The 15805-nt window shown below is 51.2% G+C and overlaps 1 protein-coding gene across 3 annotated transcripts in view; it reads left to right on the top strand.

Annotated features, from left to right (window-relative positions):
* The first annotated feature begins 4568 nt into the window (after positions 1-4568).
* PTPN5 (protein tyrosine phosphatase non-receptor type 5) overlaps positions 4569-15805 on the top strand; it is a 54355-nt gene continuing 43118 nt past the window's right edge. For 2 of the 3 annotated variants that reach the window (XM_042959200.1, XM_042959199.1), the window contains exon 1: positions 4569-4651. The gene's annotated coding sequence lies outside the window, so the exon portion shown is untranslated. The remainder of the gene's footprint in view (positions 4652-15805) is intronic. The other variant, XM_042959201.1, reaches the window with a different exon arrangement.

Below are 15805 nucleotides of genomic sequence, written 5' to 3'. Positions count from 1 at the left end.
TGGGGGCAGCTGAAGCGGGAGGAAGAATCAGGCTCCGCTATTAAGGAGAGTGGTCAGGGTGAACCTCATCAAGGAGGTACGCCTGAGCTAAGACTTGAAGGCTGGGAGGGCATTAGTTCCATGTGCTAACTATTTCCCTCTCTTTTTGACATCCAAGAAGATCAGAACAGGCTTTGAGGCTCCATCCCAGTACTCTAGAAGCCCCTATGGTCTGCACATTGGTGGTCTTTTGCCCCTTGGAGAGGCAGGGCAGGACAGGGGTGAAGGGCATGAGTTCCAAAATCCAGCTAGATTCAAATATTGGTTCTATTGCTCACTAGCTATGTAGCTTGGAGCTTCATAGCTGATCTCCCTCGCCCTCAGTCTCCTATGCCTCAAAATGAAGATAATAGTAACACTGAGCTGACAGGGCTCTTTTAAGGATTAAATAAAATAATGTACACAAATTCCTTTGCACTCAGGAAGAGCTCGATAAGAATCAGCTGTAATTACCAAGGCTTGGTCTTCTCTCTCAAAGTTTATTTACATTTTCCTTGGTCCTGATTCTCCGTCCTTATTGATATTTTAACATTGTTTTATGGTTTCTGCTCCTGTGGTAAGCTACCTCAAATCCTTTGTGGATTGGGGTGGGTTATAAATAAGTAAGTAAATAAATAAAATCTGGATAGGGGAACATTTTCACTGAAGCAAAACATTTCATTATCAGTAGAGTGAATTCCAAGTGAGACCAAAAGCAAGAAATATTGACTCTAATCTCTAAGAGCCCATCAAAAACCACCAGGAAGACACTCTCTGGTTACTCAGACCATCTTTCTTTCCTCCTTCCCCTCCTCTTTCGCAAACCTTTCTTCCTCCCTTCCTCCAGAGAGGGTAAATGAGTCACACAAAATGACCCAATAAGCCTAAATCCTCCCAATGCCCCATCGACTTCATTGCCGTGGACTCACAGAATTCTCCTTCTTCTCCATCAGAGAAGAGAAAGGAAATAGGTGGTCTCACTCTCCACGCCGATAGGGTTAAGACACAGACAGGTGCTGCTCAGGGCACAGAGTCAGATATCGGCCAGAATCTCACTCCGGCCATTAATTAGGGAGTACTGAGGCCATGGGGAAGCCCCTGGACCTCTCTGGGTCTGTTTCCCAGTTGGTAATAACAGTGCCTCCCTCCTAATGTACTCATGCAGATGAAAAGGGTGAACACAGGGACATAACATGGAATATCTTGTTTTTAAAGCCTTTAATAAAAGTTAGACTTTCCTTCCTTAACTGCACCCTAGGGTACCCCTCGCTGGACAGTGGGAGTCTGAAACTCTACAACAGGAAGAGAATGCACAAGACAGAAACAAGGTAAGAAGACTAGTTTAGCTCTGTCCCTATGTGATAGAAATGCCCTACTAGGAGCAAAAGAGATCATTTTTTGAGCCTCTACTAATTCGTAGGTATATTCATATAGGTATATATCATGCAAGTATATTATCATATATATCATCACAGTTCCTCACAGCAACCCTTTGAGATGAACATTGTTTTCTTTTTTTTTTAATCTTCATTTATTTTTGAGAGAGAGACAGAGTGTGAGCAGGGGAGGAGCGGGGGGGGGGGGGGGGGGGGGGACACAGAATCTGAAACAGGCTCCAGGCCCCGAGCCATCAGCACAGAGCCTGACGCAGGGCTCGAACTCACGAACCGTGAGATAATGACCTGAGCCGAAGTCGGACGCTCAACCGACTGAGCCACCCAGGCGCCCCGAGATGAACATTATTAATCACATCTGAAGCTAGGGCTGGGCTCAGAACCTAGAGCAGCCAGCTGCAAATGTCTGGGAAGCAGCACTGGCCTTCTGGAGTTGTCTTTCTGAAGGGCAACGACTAGCCTCCACCACAGGACATCCCAAGCACCATTGACAGAAACCTGTGAGGTCCTGGCCCTACTGGACTGCCAAGCTTCTGTGACTTCTGAGCTGGGTTCAAAAAGAATCTGGGCCAAGCTGATCTTGCAGAGGCTCTCTGAGCCCTTTTCTTCCCCCACCCCCTCCATCAGCCCCCAGGGCCTTCACTGTTAAGGCACCCCTGCTCTATGAACTAGGGCTTTGGAATTAGCTAGATCTGAATTTGAAATACACACACCCTCACATATCAACTGTGGGACCTTAAGTCACTTATTCATTCTGGTTCCTCTTCTGAAAATGGGGATATCAAAATGCCTGCCTCCCAAAGTTACCATGAAGATTAAATAGAGCAGCGCACTGAAAATACACAAAATGGTGCCTAGAGCATACTAAGTGTTCGTTTACGGTCGCTGCTATTGTTCCATGGACGCCATCAGGGAGAATCAGCCTTATGCTGAAGGACAGAGAAGATGCTCTTGGAGGGAGAGCAAGTCCTTGAGCAGCAACTGACATGTCTACCCACGCTTCCATACAGACCAACCATCACAGCCTGGTTATCAGACATTTGACCCTTCCCCTCACGCCACAGGCAACTACTTAAGGATAAGAAGGAGACCTAGCCTGCCTCTGTGCCCCTCCTAGGGAAAAAGACTAATCAAGATCCAGGCCTTCCAATCAATGCCTTTGTACACAAATATGTACTGATGGGAGAGATAAGAGACCCAGCCCTTTCCCAGGAGTTTCTAGTGTGCTTGGGGGGGTGGGGGGGGGGGGAGACAAGGAACTGCTGTCACAGCAGACAGGAATGAGTACTGAGTATCCCTGGGGATATGAGTGAAGGCCCCATAGAGAAGGAGGTATTTGAACTGGACCTTATAAACTAGGTAAAATACAGGGGCATGGCTTTCCAGGCTGAAAGCACAGCATGAACAAAGGTTAGAAATGGGAAAAATATAGTTTGTTTAGAGAACAGAATTTCGGTGAGCCTGGATGACTGAAACGCCAAAGGACTGAGGTGAGAGCTGGAAATGAAGGGCCAGGGAGCCACAGGAAACACACAACAAAGGTCATGACTACCATGGAGAAAATAGGGGGAGTAGGCCTACAATTTAAAATAGGATGGTCACAGAAGGCCTCTTTGGGGCGACACATTGAAGAGGTAAAGGATCAAGCCATGTGACTACCTTAGAGGAAGTTTCCAGGCAGAGAAAATAGCTGTTCAAATGTCCAGAGGCCACAGAGTGGGTGCCATGTTGGTGATGCATTTAAAAAAGCCGGTGTGACTGGAATGGTGGGAAGTGAAGTTAGAGCTCAAAGGGAGCCAGATCTTGAGAAGCCTTGCAGGCTGTTATAGGGGCTTTAGTTTTCGCCTGGATGAAATGAAGAGCCACTGTAGGATTTCCAGTGAAGGAGTAGACTTACGTTTGAAAAGGATGGCTCTGACTGCTGTGTAGAGAATCAACTGCAGGGGGCCAAGGGTGGAAGCAGGGAGACCAGTCAGGAGGCTATTGCAGAAATCCAGATGAAAGAGGATGGTGGCTGGAACCAGGGTAAGACCTGTGTGGTGGTGCGCCTCGGTTTCCCCATGTAGAAATGGAGCTTAGGATCCCGCTCTGCGTGCAGCCTGACGCCTCAAAAAGCCCCCATCTGGGTGGAACATCTGGAACCTCCGGCCAGCAGGGTGCCAGCCTGAGGAATGTGGGATTGTGGGGTGCGTGGGCAGCTCCTTGCGCATCCCGGCCCATGGTGCCCATGAGAAAGCCAAGACAGGTGCGCGCCCAGCGGCGAGCGTCAGGCGGGAGAGACCTGGTGGAGGACGGTCTTGCTCCCTAGAGACTGACGAGGGAAGAGTGGGAAGGCAGGTGCCTCCTCCGAGCCCTGAAGCAGGTCCTGGGCACCCGGCGCCGTGTGCGCCCGGGTATGCAACCACTCTGTGCAGGTGTTGGCATCGTGCGGGCAACATCGGGGAGCGCCACCGCACCCTTTCCATGCATGCCCCCCCCCACCCCCCACGGCACTGACCCCTTTGTCTCGCTTTCCTCTACCCCCATCTGTCTGTACGTCCCGCATTGGGTTCGGTGCGCACGGCCCCGCTGGGGTCCCTCTGGCGGTCGCCGAATAGGCGCAGCCCGGGCCCGGGGCTCCCGTGAAGAGAAAATCATGAATGAAATGCATGCGGTTCTCCAGCTCCCCCGCCCTCCCTGTCCAGGCAACCTCCGCGCGGGGGCGGCGCGCGCGGGGACTCCGAGCGGAGTAGGGGGGGAGGGGGCTCCAGAGATCAGGGTCGGGGACTAGGGGTCCAAGATCCCGCCCCGCTTGGGCCCTGGGCGCTGCCGGAGCTCCCGCGCCCCGCCCGCCAGCCCCGCGGGCCCTGCGCAATTCCCGGGGAGAGGCGCCAGGCCGCCCGGGGGCGGGGCGGAGCCGGGGCTGGGGGGTGCCGAGCCGACCCGGCGGCTGCGCCGGCGACTCCGCAGCCCAAGCGCATTTGGTGGGGCGGCCGGGCTAGGGAGCGCGCACGGAGCGCGGGACGGAGCGCCGGGCGGACGGACCGACGGACGGACGCCCCCGCACACGCAGACGCACAGAGCTCGGCGCGGCCCCCGTCACACACACACAGACACACACACACAGACACACACACACACACACACTCGCGCAGACACACACAGGAACACACGCAGACACACGCACACTCGCGCGCGCACATCCTCCCGCCAGCCTGCCCGCCCGCCCGCTCGCCGGCGCCCGGAGCCCGCTCTGGCCGGTAAGTGCGGCGCCTCCGTGGGCGCCTTTGTGTGGGGAGCCGGTAGGTGGAGGGCGTGGGGTCCCTCCCGGGCGGCCCCACGACCGAGACCTCCTCCAGCCCCGGGGCTGAGAAGCCGGCGCCCGCCACCGCCACGCCCCCATGGGGCTCCCTGCGCCCCCGGACTGGGGGAGGGGGCCCCGCGCCGGGGAGGGGTCCCGCCGCTGGGTACCGGGGAGAGAGCAGCAGCCACTCCCCACGAAGCTCGTGCACGGCTCCCGGGAAGGATCGAGACGGTGGTCCCGGGTCCGAGCCTCGGCAACCGAGGCTGGTGCGCGGCTCTTGGCTGCATTGCCTCTCCAGGGTCTGAAGCCCCGGAGGGAGGCTGGAGATCGCAGCTAGCCTGCTGGCCTGTAAAACGCGGCTCCCAGCCTTCCCTTCGTTTCGCCTCCCCCGGACCAACCGTGTAGCTTAAACAACCCGCTCCCCACCCACCCCCAAAATAAGCGCCCAGCGCATTCCCCTCCCCCAGCATGCCCCTTTTTCCTAGATGAGGCCCAGGCTCCTGCAAAACCCGAGACTGTCCGAATCAGAGCCCTGAGGGGCTTACCTTAGTAAGGATCACTGGCTTAGAGGGTCGGGATCAGATGAACCTTTGGAACTCATTTAATCCCCTCACTTTGCAAATGGGGAAACTGAGGTCCAGTGAGGTGGCTTGACCAAGGTCACCAGAGAGTTAGTGACAAAGCCTGCATTCGAATCTAGGGTCTCTGGCTTTCATACTCATTTTCTTCCTACATAATTCAATCCTATACCCATTGAAGCCCCTGAACCCCAAAATTCATCTGAGCTTCTTTGTAATTCCAGCCCTGTCTCTACTTGGAGCGGTAGGTGCCATTCATTTGCTACCATCCTTACTGGGGGGACGGGGGTGGGGGGGTGGGGGGGGAGGGTTGGCCTTTAGTTTGCCTCAGTCAGCCCCAAAGGAGAGCTCTCTCATGCAAGCAAACACTCCAGGTTTGGGATTTAATTTGGGAGAATGAAGCAGCTCCAGGCCAGAGATCAGATTCCATAGTGTTGGGTTCTCCCAGGGGTCACTGAGCTTGTGTCCTCAGTTGGACCGGTTGACGTGGCATTCAGGAGTCCACCCCTTCCCCCACCTTGACCTGACTCTATGCCATCCCAGTCACTCTCTCCTCCTCCTTAAGGGCCTGGGTCTTCTACTCCAGCCGGGCCCTTTTCATCATCTCTTTGCAGAGGTCCCCAAGTCCTTGATGTCGGGCCACCCCTTCCTCCTTCGTGTCTGTTCAGTATGGCCCTTGGTGTTGCTGACAAAGCTTTGGTGGAAGCTTGAGCTACAGCCTCACCAGGCTCAGGTGGTAACTCAGGGCAAGTCTCCCCTCAAGGGCAGCTGGGTGTCCCCAGAGCTGAGCCCGGTGCCTGGCGCAGACAGGGTGCCCCGAGAGGTACGTTGAAGGAGTGCAAGCTGGATGGTGAATGGATGAAGTCAGTCACTTTTGAGGAGATTTCGTTGAATGAGATGGTTGGCAAGGAGGGCAGTGTTCGGCTTCTGGGGGCCTAAGGCTCTCGTCTCAAGAGCTGCCTTCCTGAGTGGGGTGAGCAGCCTGGCACGGAGCAGAACCAGGATGACTAGGTGGCATAACTCCAAGGACCACCACCCACATTGTGGTCCACATAAATGGCTTTGTCCTCCAGAGCCGCCATTGACATATACTCTAAAATGAGTGGTACCCCTGGATTTTTGCCGAGCAGTGACTCCCACCCTGGGAGTGAGGAGATCTCGGTTCCAGGCCCAGGTTCTTCCTCACTGGCTGGACAGTTTCGGTAAATGCTCATCACCTCTCTGAGGGTCTCAGTTTCCCCATCTGAAAAATAAGATCATTGGCTTGGAAATTTTCAGGCTATCTTTTAGGTCTGAACTGTTGAAAGGGTGGGGTGGGGGAGGGGAGCACTTATTTATATAACTGCTGTGGGCCTGACTTTCCTCTTCTATTACTCTGTGAGGGAATAAAATGAGATGAGATAATTTATGTAGGGTACTTAGCGCAGTGCCTGGGGCACAGGAAAAGCTCCAGAATCGGTAGCTATTAATACCATTAGGGCCCCAGCTTTGTGGATATACCCTCTGCTTCTTCCCTCTTCGGATTGCCTGAGGATATGGGATTTTAGGGCCTCAGAGTCCCTCTGCCTCAGAAAATCCCTTCCCCACTGACCTATTCCTGGATTTAGGGCTCATCCAGCAAGAGACCTCCATGAAACCTCCCCGGGACAAGTCACACTTTTGTTTACCCGTTGTTTAGCTGCTGATCATGACCGAATTTAGTCATTTATTAGTGCCAAAGCTTTTTTTACGCTGTCACTTACATTTAATTCTCCTAACACACCCATGATAGTCATAGTGTGATTGTTCCCATTGCACGAATGGAGAAGTTAAGACTCCAGAGTTTAATTTATCTAAGGGTGCATACTTCGTAAGTCTCAGACCCAGAGAGCTGTGGGTTCAGCTCAGATCATCTGAATCTGGGTTCTGAACTCTTTCTTCTACATCTCATGTTGCCGGTGCTTTCTGACACCTGCCCCAAAAGAGAAACAGATGACCTTTGGGAAAGAGTTGAGAAGGATGGACTTTATATTCTTTCGGAAAATCGGGAACCGCTTCTTGGAGAAGCTGTGTAGCGTTTGAGTTGGGTCTAAATGATGAGTACACTAGAAGAAAGAAGGGAAAGTATTTCAAGTATTGGAAGCAGCATGAGCAGGAAACAGGCAGTGGGGCTTCTAAGGCACATGTAGAAACCAAAAGCAGTTTGTTCCAACTGGAGCAAAAAGGAGAACCGAGGGGTTGTGAGACGGAAAGCTAGATAGGAAGGTGGAGGCAGTTTCTGGGAGGATTGAATGCTGACCTAAGGGATTGGTCTTTAGTTTCTTTTTTTCTTAATTTTTTAAAATGTTTTTTTATTTTTGAGAGAGTGCAAGCAGGGCAGGGGCAGAGAGAGAGAGGGAGACAGAGAACCCGAAGTAGGCTCTGTGCTGTCAGCGCAAAGCCCGATGTTGGGCTCGAACCCACGAACCGTGAGATCATGACCTGAGCTGCATTTGCCACCCAGGCATCCGGTCTTTAGTTTCTGGGTAGGGGAGAGATGTGATCAAGCCTGGCCATGAGGAAACTCATCCTGGCTGCCCTGTGGAGAACAGACTGGAGGGGAGGACTTGCTGGGAGGCAGCCCAAGTAGGAAATAATGACCGTGGTCTAGGTGAGAGATGGGGGGGGGGGCGTTGTAAGAATGAAGAGAGAAAGGAGTTGATGCAGGAGGCCAGAGGGTCACCAAAATTGGCAGTTATGGGTGCTGGAGGGACGGAGGAATGAGAAGTGGTGGCAAGGTTTTGAGCCTGAGTGGGTAGGAATGTCATTCACAGAGCAAGCCCAGCAGGAGGAGGAATGGGGAAGCCTGAGTGGGGGCCATGGATCTGACGGGGAGCCATAATGACTCCTGCAAAGCTGGCTCACTGAGCACCCCAGACTGTCAAGAGCCAGTTTGTTCATTCATTCATTCAGTCTCCAGATACATATAAACATCTGTTATGTGCCAGGTTGTTCTGGGCTCTGGGGATACATTGCTGGAAAAGATGAACTTCCTGCCCAAGCTCTACCAAGGGAGACAGAAAATAAAACATAAGTAAAGATATGACATTTCAGGGGGTGAGCAGTGCTCTGGAGAAAAATAAAACAGGGTGGGGAGGAGGAAGAGTGAAGGAAGACTTTTGCCTTTAGATAGAATTGCCTTGGAGAAGGTGATAGTTGACCAAAGACCTAAAGGATGTGGGGAGACCAGGGGGAATAGCATTCTAAGAAGAGAAGACTGCAAGTGCAAAGGCCCTGGGGTAAGAATACCCTGGTGTTTTGAGGGGCTATAAGAGATAGGTGGAGAGGAAGTTTGGTAAGGGAAGAGGTAGGAGAGAGGGGCAGGGCCAGATCCTGTAGATGTTTACAGGCCTGAGGAATAAGAAATCACAGTGTTAATGAGTCCCAAGAGAACCAGAGTCCTGTTATTCTTGTATTCTTGATGACTAGCAGGCCGAGCCTGACACGCAGCAGTGGCTTACTAAATAGTTGTTGAATGAATGAATATTAGAAATGACCATTTGTGTATGAAGCTTCATACCTCGGAACCATACGAACCCCTAAATAAAGATATTATGGGATAGTAAGCTGCAGTATGATCAAAATGATAACACTCAGATGATTTGAATGTGCTGTCATTCAAGTATGAGAAGCCCTCAGTTTGCAGATTTGTTCAAGAGCAAGCATCTTGGTGAGAATTTCTAACTTTGGGCTAATGTAGGGGATAAACTGTTCATGGCCAAATCTCCTTGTCACTGTGATGGCAAAAATAAAGACCCTAAATTTGTCCTTCCTTTGCATGGTGAGGTGGTTGTTGAACTCATTAGAGAGGCTTCCACATGTCTGTCTTAAGAGTGGAAGTGTTCGTTCCCCTCTCCTGGAACTCTCTGGAAGCCACTCAGGGGGATTTGTGGATTTCATGTGGGTGTCAGTTCCAAAGATTGTATGTTTCATCATCTGCCTAAGGGTGTTGCCTGGCCTTAAAAAATGAATAGTATTGTAAAAATAACATGACCATACTATAAAGCAAATGTTAAGGTTAGCCATGGGTTTAGATGTCCCATTCTGTTTCTTCTAAAGATCAGTATTTTTTTTTTCTTCCTGCAGTTTGTTTTACATATTTTTTTAATTTAAATTCCGGCTAGTTAACATAGTTTGAGTTTCAGGTGTACCATATAGTGATGCAGCACGTCCATACAATGCCAGGTGCTCCTCGTGACAAGTGCAATCCTTAACCCCCCTCACCTGTTTCACCCACACCCCACGCCCCGCCCCTCCATTAACCGTCAGTTTGTTCTCTATCGTTAAGAGTCTGTTTCTTGGTTTGCCTCTCTCTAAAGGTCTGTATTTTTTAATAGATGAAATCAGCCCACATCTAATTGTAGTACATTGCAGTTTTCACTTAACATTGTATCCTAACTTCTGTGTTCCATCATGATCTTCTTTTTAGCCTCAGTGGCTTTACTGTATTTTGCTTAACCATTTCCTCATCGGTCGATATAGAAGTGAACATCCTCAACCACAACTTTTCTGTCTCTGATTCTCAAGGCATCCGTTTTAAGCATCCTCAAGAGGGTAGATGATGGGACCAAGGGGGGTCTAAAGAGGGGCCCAAGGATAGGGGAAGGGGTGACTGTGGGAAAATGTGAGTTGATTTCATGGACACCAATGATGTGGCCCTGGGTCCTGGGGCAGAAAGAGAACAGGGGACACCAGAGCAAGAGCCAAGGAAAGGATGGATAGGGAGGTCATGAGTCAGGAGGCCAAAGTCAGTAGAGCATTGAGGGCATGGCAGAGTGGTACCCAGCACCCTCCGGTTCGAGACGGAGTCCCTCCAGCATTTTGTTGATTCAGTTCGGGGTGCTTTTTTAAAATTATGAAGTCCATAAAGTTGGCTCTTTTAACCATTTGTGAGCATACGGTTCCGTGGGGTTACGTACATTCACAGTGTTACACAGCCATCACCACCATCCATCTATAGAACTCTTTTCATCTTGCAAAACTGAAACTCTGTTCATGAAATAATAATTCCTCATTCCTTCCCAGCCTCTGGTAACCTGTACTCTACTTTCTTTCTCTGTGGATTCACCTGTTCTCGGTCCCTCATACAAGTGGAATCACGCAGTATTTTGCCCTTTTGTGTCTGGCTTGTTTCACTTGGCGTGATGTTGTCAAGATTCCTCCATGTTGTGGCATGTGTCAGAATTTCCTTCTTTGTTAGGACTGAGTAATATTCCATTGTACATATATACCACATTTTGCGTATCCATTCATCATCCGTTGATGGGCACTGAGGTGGCCTCCAGCTTTCGGTTACCATGGACAGTGCTCCTATGACTGTTGATGAACACGCACCTGAGCCCCTGCTTTCAGTTTTTTGGCTATGGACCTAGAAGTGGAGGTTTAACTTTTTGAGAAGCCATGGGGGCTTTTATTAAAAAGGATTCTTGTGGGCCCACCATAAAAAAGGTCACTGACTGAAGTCTTAGGAGTTTGGAGTCTGGGAAGAAGCCATGAACGTTTAAAAAGTAGATTTTTGGGGGCACCTGGGTGGCTCAGTTGTTGGGTGTCTGACTCTTGATTTTGGCTCAGGTCAGGATCTCATGGTTTGTGGGATAGAGCCCTGCATCCAGCTCTGTGCTGATAGCGTGGAGCCTGCTTGGGATTCTCTCTCTCTTTCTCTCTGCCCCTCCCTTGCTCCCAATCTCTTTCTCTCTCTCTCTCTCAAAAATAAATAAATAAACACTTGGGGCGCCTGGGTGACTCAGTCAGTTAGGCATCCGATTTTGGCTCAGGTCATGATCTCACAGTTCGTGAGTTTGAGCCCAGCGTCGGGCTCTGTGCTGACAGCTGGGAGCCTGGAGCTTGCTTTGGATTCTGTGTCTCCGTCTCTCTCCCCCCGGCCCCCACTTGCACTCTGTCTCTCTAAAAATAAGTAAACATTAAAAAAAGTTTCTTAATAAAATAAATTAAAAAGTAGATTTTTATGGATTCTGCGTGGCCTTAGAGATAGCAGAGAGGAAAGAAGGCAAGAATGGAGTACAAATGAATCCAGCCTCCATTTCTGAAGAATTACTGTGATGTGGAGACATCATGGGTGGAAAAGAAAGCTCTCAGGAGAGGTCTTAGTGGATGCAATTCATTCATGCATGCAAGTATTTACTGTGCCAGGGAATCCACACGGCCACAAGGACCCTGCCCACAAGGAGCTTACAGCTCTTAGGTGTGCCAGAGAAGTAACCCGGTGATCGTGCTCCATACTGCTGTGTGCTATGATGATAATGATAAACACTGACTTTTTCTGAGTGCTCATTATATTATCTCACCTAATCCTCATAACGGTTCAGTACAGAAGGTCTTTATTTCCCTCGGCTTACAGACTCCGAAGGCTTAAGGAACTTGCCAGGAACACACAGCAAGTCAGTGGCAGAGCCAGAATTCAGACCAAGGCAGTCGCTGTCCTCTCGTGTAGGGCCAGTGGCTGTGGGATCACAGGAGAGATACCTGCCCGGCATGGAGATCAGAGAAGGCTTCCTGAGGGAAGGGGTGAGGCAAGCATTTGAGTGTAAGTCAGCTGTGTCCTTCTTTTGCCCATGATGTCAGGAAATGGTTTTTTGTGGCAGCAGTGTCCCGTCCCACTGCCGGTGACCTGATCTCCCAGGGCGCCCCTCCTCCCTGAGACTCCATTTCAGGGGAAGATGATCATTCATCATCCGTGGTGCTTATCATGAGGCCTGGAGGCCAGACGGGGGGCATTTCCTTTTCCCTCTGACATCAACTGTCTCTGACCACTCAGGCTAGCCTCCTTTCAGCCTCTTCTGGGGGGCCTCAGAGGGACGTGCAGGGCCCCTCCTGGGCCTGAGCAGCTTCAGGACAGCAGGCTGAAGTTGACCAAACACAAAGCCCCAGAGTGGCAGTGCCGGTCATAGGTCATTCTCCACCATTTCACTGCCCTGAGATGCCTGGATCTCATGGGCTCCCATCATGGCCAAAGCCCCATCTTCCCCAAACCCAGAAATGGGCAGTTCTCTCTGCTCTGTAAACCCCTGGTGCTGCCTGTGGCCTGCACCAATACTTCCCAGTAGGGCCCCTCTTGGCCTTTGAGTGGGAGAGCTCTTCATTGTGAAAGCATCCCTGGCCCCGTCCTCTAAATGTTGCCAGCGGCACCCTCAGTTGTTGTGACAACCAAGAGTGCTCACACGCATTTGTGAGATATATTTTATGGGGGGACCTTGGGTGGCTTGGTCGGTTAAGCGACCAACTCTTGGTTTCCGCTCAGGTCATGATTTCACGGTTCTTGGGTTCAAGCCCCACATCGGGCTCTGCGCTGACGGTGCAGAGCCTGCCTGGGATTCCCTTTCTTTCCCTCTCTCTCTCTCCCTCCTGTGTACTGTCTCTCTCAGAATAAATGAATAAACTTAAAAAAAAAAAAAAGAGGGGCGCCTGGGTGGCTCAGTCGGTTAAGTGTCCGACTTCGGCTCAGGTCATGATCTCACGATCAGGGAGTTCGAGCCCTGCGTCGGGCTCTGGGCTGACGGCTCAGAGCCTGGAGCCTGCTTCCGATTCTGTGTCTCCCTCTCTCTCTGCCCCTCCCCCGTTCATGTTCTGTCTCTCTGTCTGTCTCAAAAACAAATAAACGTTAAAAAAAAAATTTTTTTTTAAAAAGATATATTTTATGAACAGGGAGACATACAGACCCTAAATGTTGCCTTCAGTGAGTCTTGGCAAGTGAATGAAGTTATGGAACCATCACCAGGATTAAGATGTGGCACATTTCCAGCAGCCCTGAAAGTTCCCTCTTTCTCCCTTCCAGTCAGTACCTGCCCTCGGAGGTTAACTGTTGCTCCTGGTTTTGTCATTCTGGATGTTTTACCTGTTCTTTTTTTTTTTTTTTTTTAAATTTTTAATGTTTGTTTATTTTTGAGAGAGAGAGAGAGCTGGGGAGGGGCAGAGAGGGAGACAGAGGATCTGAAGCGGGCTCTGCACTGACAGCTGCGAGCCCAATGCGGGGCTTGAACTCACGAACCGTGAAATCATGTCCTGAGCTGAAATTGGACACTCAGCCTATTGAGCCAACCAGAACGGTTGTGTCTGTTCTCGATCTTCATATGAATTGTATCATAGATGTGGTCTTTGGTGGAATACAGCAGTTTGGGGGATCCACCCATGGTGTTGCACCCCCAGCATCACTGACACGGATTTCTAAATGCCAGCTCCAGTGGCGATACTTGCCTTCATCCTACTGAGAATAAGCCACCTCCGGGTTTAAGTCCGTACGCCCTAGCCTGCTGCACACAGCCGTCTGCCGTGGCGTGTGAGTCCCCTCTGCTGCCCACTCTCCAGCTGCACCAAGGTGCCCTCTTTCTCCTGCCGCCCTGCTCTTTTCATCTCTCCTGGTCTTTGCCCCAGCAGTGTTCTCTGCCTGGAATGCCTTCCCTGCTGTTTGCCAAACTCCCACTTGTCCTGAAGATGCTCGTCGTCTTTCTGTGCAGCTTCCCAGACCCTCCCATTGTGCCCTCCTAGGCACTCCTGTAAGACAGCCTCAGTTGACATTTAGCACATTAAAAAGAATTTTTTTTTAATGTTTGTTTTTGAGAGAGAGAGAGAGAGAGAAAGAGACAGAGTGTGAGCAGGCAAGGGATAGAGAGCAAGGGAGACACAGAATCCAAAGCAGGCTCCAGGCTCCGAGCTGTCAGCACAGGGCCCGACGTGGGGCCTGAACTCACAAACTGTGAGATCATGACCTGAGCCGTAGTTGGACGCTTAAGTGACTGAGCCACCCAGGTGCTCCTGACATTAGCTCCTGACTTTTGATTCGATGCTCTAGGCTGGCAGCTGGCTGAGGACAGGGACTGAGTCTTAGACCCAACAGAACCTGAGAGTAAAGAAATGGGTATAAAATCATAGCAGGCCTTGTCTCAAGATTGTGTTGGAGGCAAACTGGATTCACAACAACTGTGCAAAACAAATCTCAGCCACCCTCTGAAGCTGATAAAAGAGACACGGTGAGACATCTCTGATTATAGATTATAAATGTAGAGTGAAACTCACCGCCAGTGAGGCAGAAACCTCCAGCCCTTCCGCAGAGGATCTAGCATCATGGGAAATGGCATCAGTGGGTTCAAAGCAGTGTAGCTCAGGGAGCCAGGGAAGAGACCAGAGTCAATCAGGGAAGGCTGCCTGGAGGAGATCAAGTTCCAGCAGTTTTCAAAGAGTTACATAATCAGGGGATAATTCACCGAGAGCCTTAAAACATGATCCAAAGCCGCCTAGATCCATCCTCTTGTGACCCTGGTCCTGAGTCTCACATGGCTGCCCTTCCCTTTCCTTTCACTTTTCACTCACTTCCTTCTTTTTCTCCCACTTAGTCCCCCCTCCCTGTCTTCCTTTCAAATCTGAGTGTACAAGGAAATGCTGGATGCACATTGCCCTGCCTCCCATCCCTCTTCCTCTGCTCTGGGCTCCGTGTCGTGGGCCAGATAGGAGGAAGCCTGTCCTTTGCCCCTTCTTAGCCTGGGCAACTCACAGAAGCCCAAGTTAAGGGCAGGAGAGCCAGGGAGCAGCCCAGGGTGGGGTGCAGGCTGTTGCCAGATTCTGAGTCACAAATCAAATCCTGGGAGAAGAATTTAGCCAGAGGAGAGGTCGGCGGGCCCTGGACTCACTGGAGAGGCTTCCTGAAGGAGGCATGGTGCTGAAGCAGGCCTTGGAAGGGCCCGAGGCCACAGCTCAGACAGGAGGAGCAGGGAGGCCTATGCAGGAAGGAGGAACAGGAGAGACAAAGGCTGAGAATCAAGAGTGAGCGTGGGAGGTGGGGCAGTTTTCCTGGTGAAGGAGGATTTGGGGAATCCTGTGAAGTCAGCCTTCCAGCCCCAAGGGTTTCCAGGGCTGACGAGGGGGACCTGGAAACAGCCCGGGGCTCTCCAGAGGGAAAAGGAGTCTGTTCTGCTGGGGAGGCCCTGCGTTGTTCTCATTAGCTCCAGAAACACCTGACAGAGCCCGAGGAGAAAGGAAACCGACCTTTGTAGCTGATGGCACTGCCTGGTACAAAGAGCTGGAGCGTCTCCTGTGCGGAGTTGACTTAGAGGGAGCCAGGAAATGAAGCTTTGAGCCAGGTCAGCTGTGATAACGAGGAGGCTGTCTGCCTCGGGTGGCCTGGTACTTTCTGTACTTCAGTCACTTGCACTTTACCACCACCCTGCAGCAGGCAGCTCTGTTTTTCCTGCGGCCCAGAGGAAGAAACTGAGGTTCAGAGAGGTTCAGACATTGGCCAGGGATCCCATGGGGAGAGGGTGGCAAAGCGCACAGCGTTTTCAGCCGGGTCTCTCTGCCTCTCAATCCATCCTCCTTCCGAGTGCCATGATTGCTCTAAGGTGTGTGACCTCAGAATGGTCAGCTGTCATGTTTCAAGGGATTCTACCCATAACTGAGGACCTTTGTGGACAACCTGTCCTGGGCCCCAGGTCTCCAGCTGTGCAGTAGCATGAGGCACTGAGAGGACTAACTATCCTTGGCCCAGGACCAGGCTCTGTCCCGTC

Source organism: Panthera tigris, chromosome D1 (genome assembly GCF_018350195.1).
Source record: "Panthera tigris isolate Pti1 chromosome D1, P.tigris_Pti1_mat1.1, whole genome shotgun sequence".
In the NCBI taxonomy this organism is placed as follows: domain Eukaryota; kingdom Metazoa; phylum Chordata; class Mammalia; order Carnivora; family Felidae; genus Panthera; species Panthera tigris.
The sequence above is the reverse complement of the archived record's forward strand: the minus strand, read 5'-3'. Positions and strand labels throughout refer to the sequence as shown.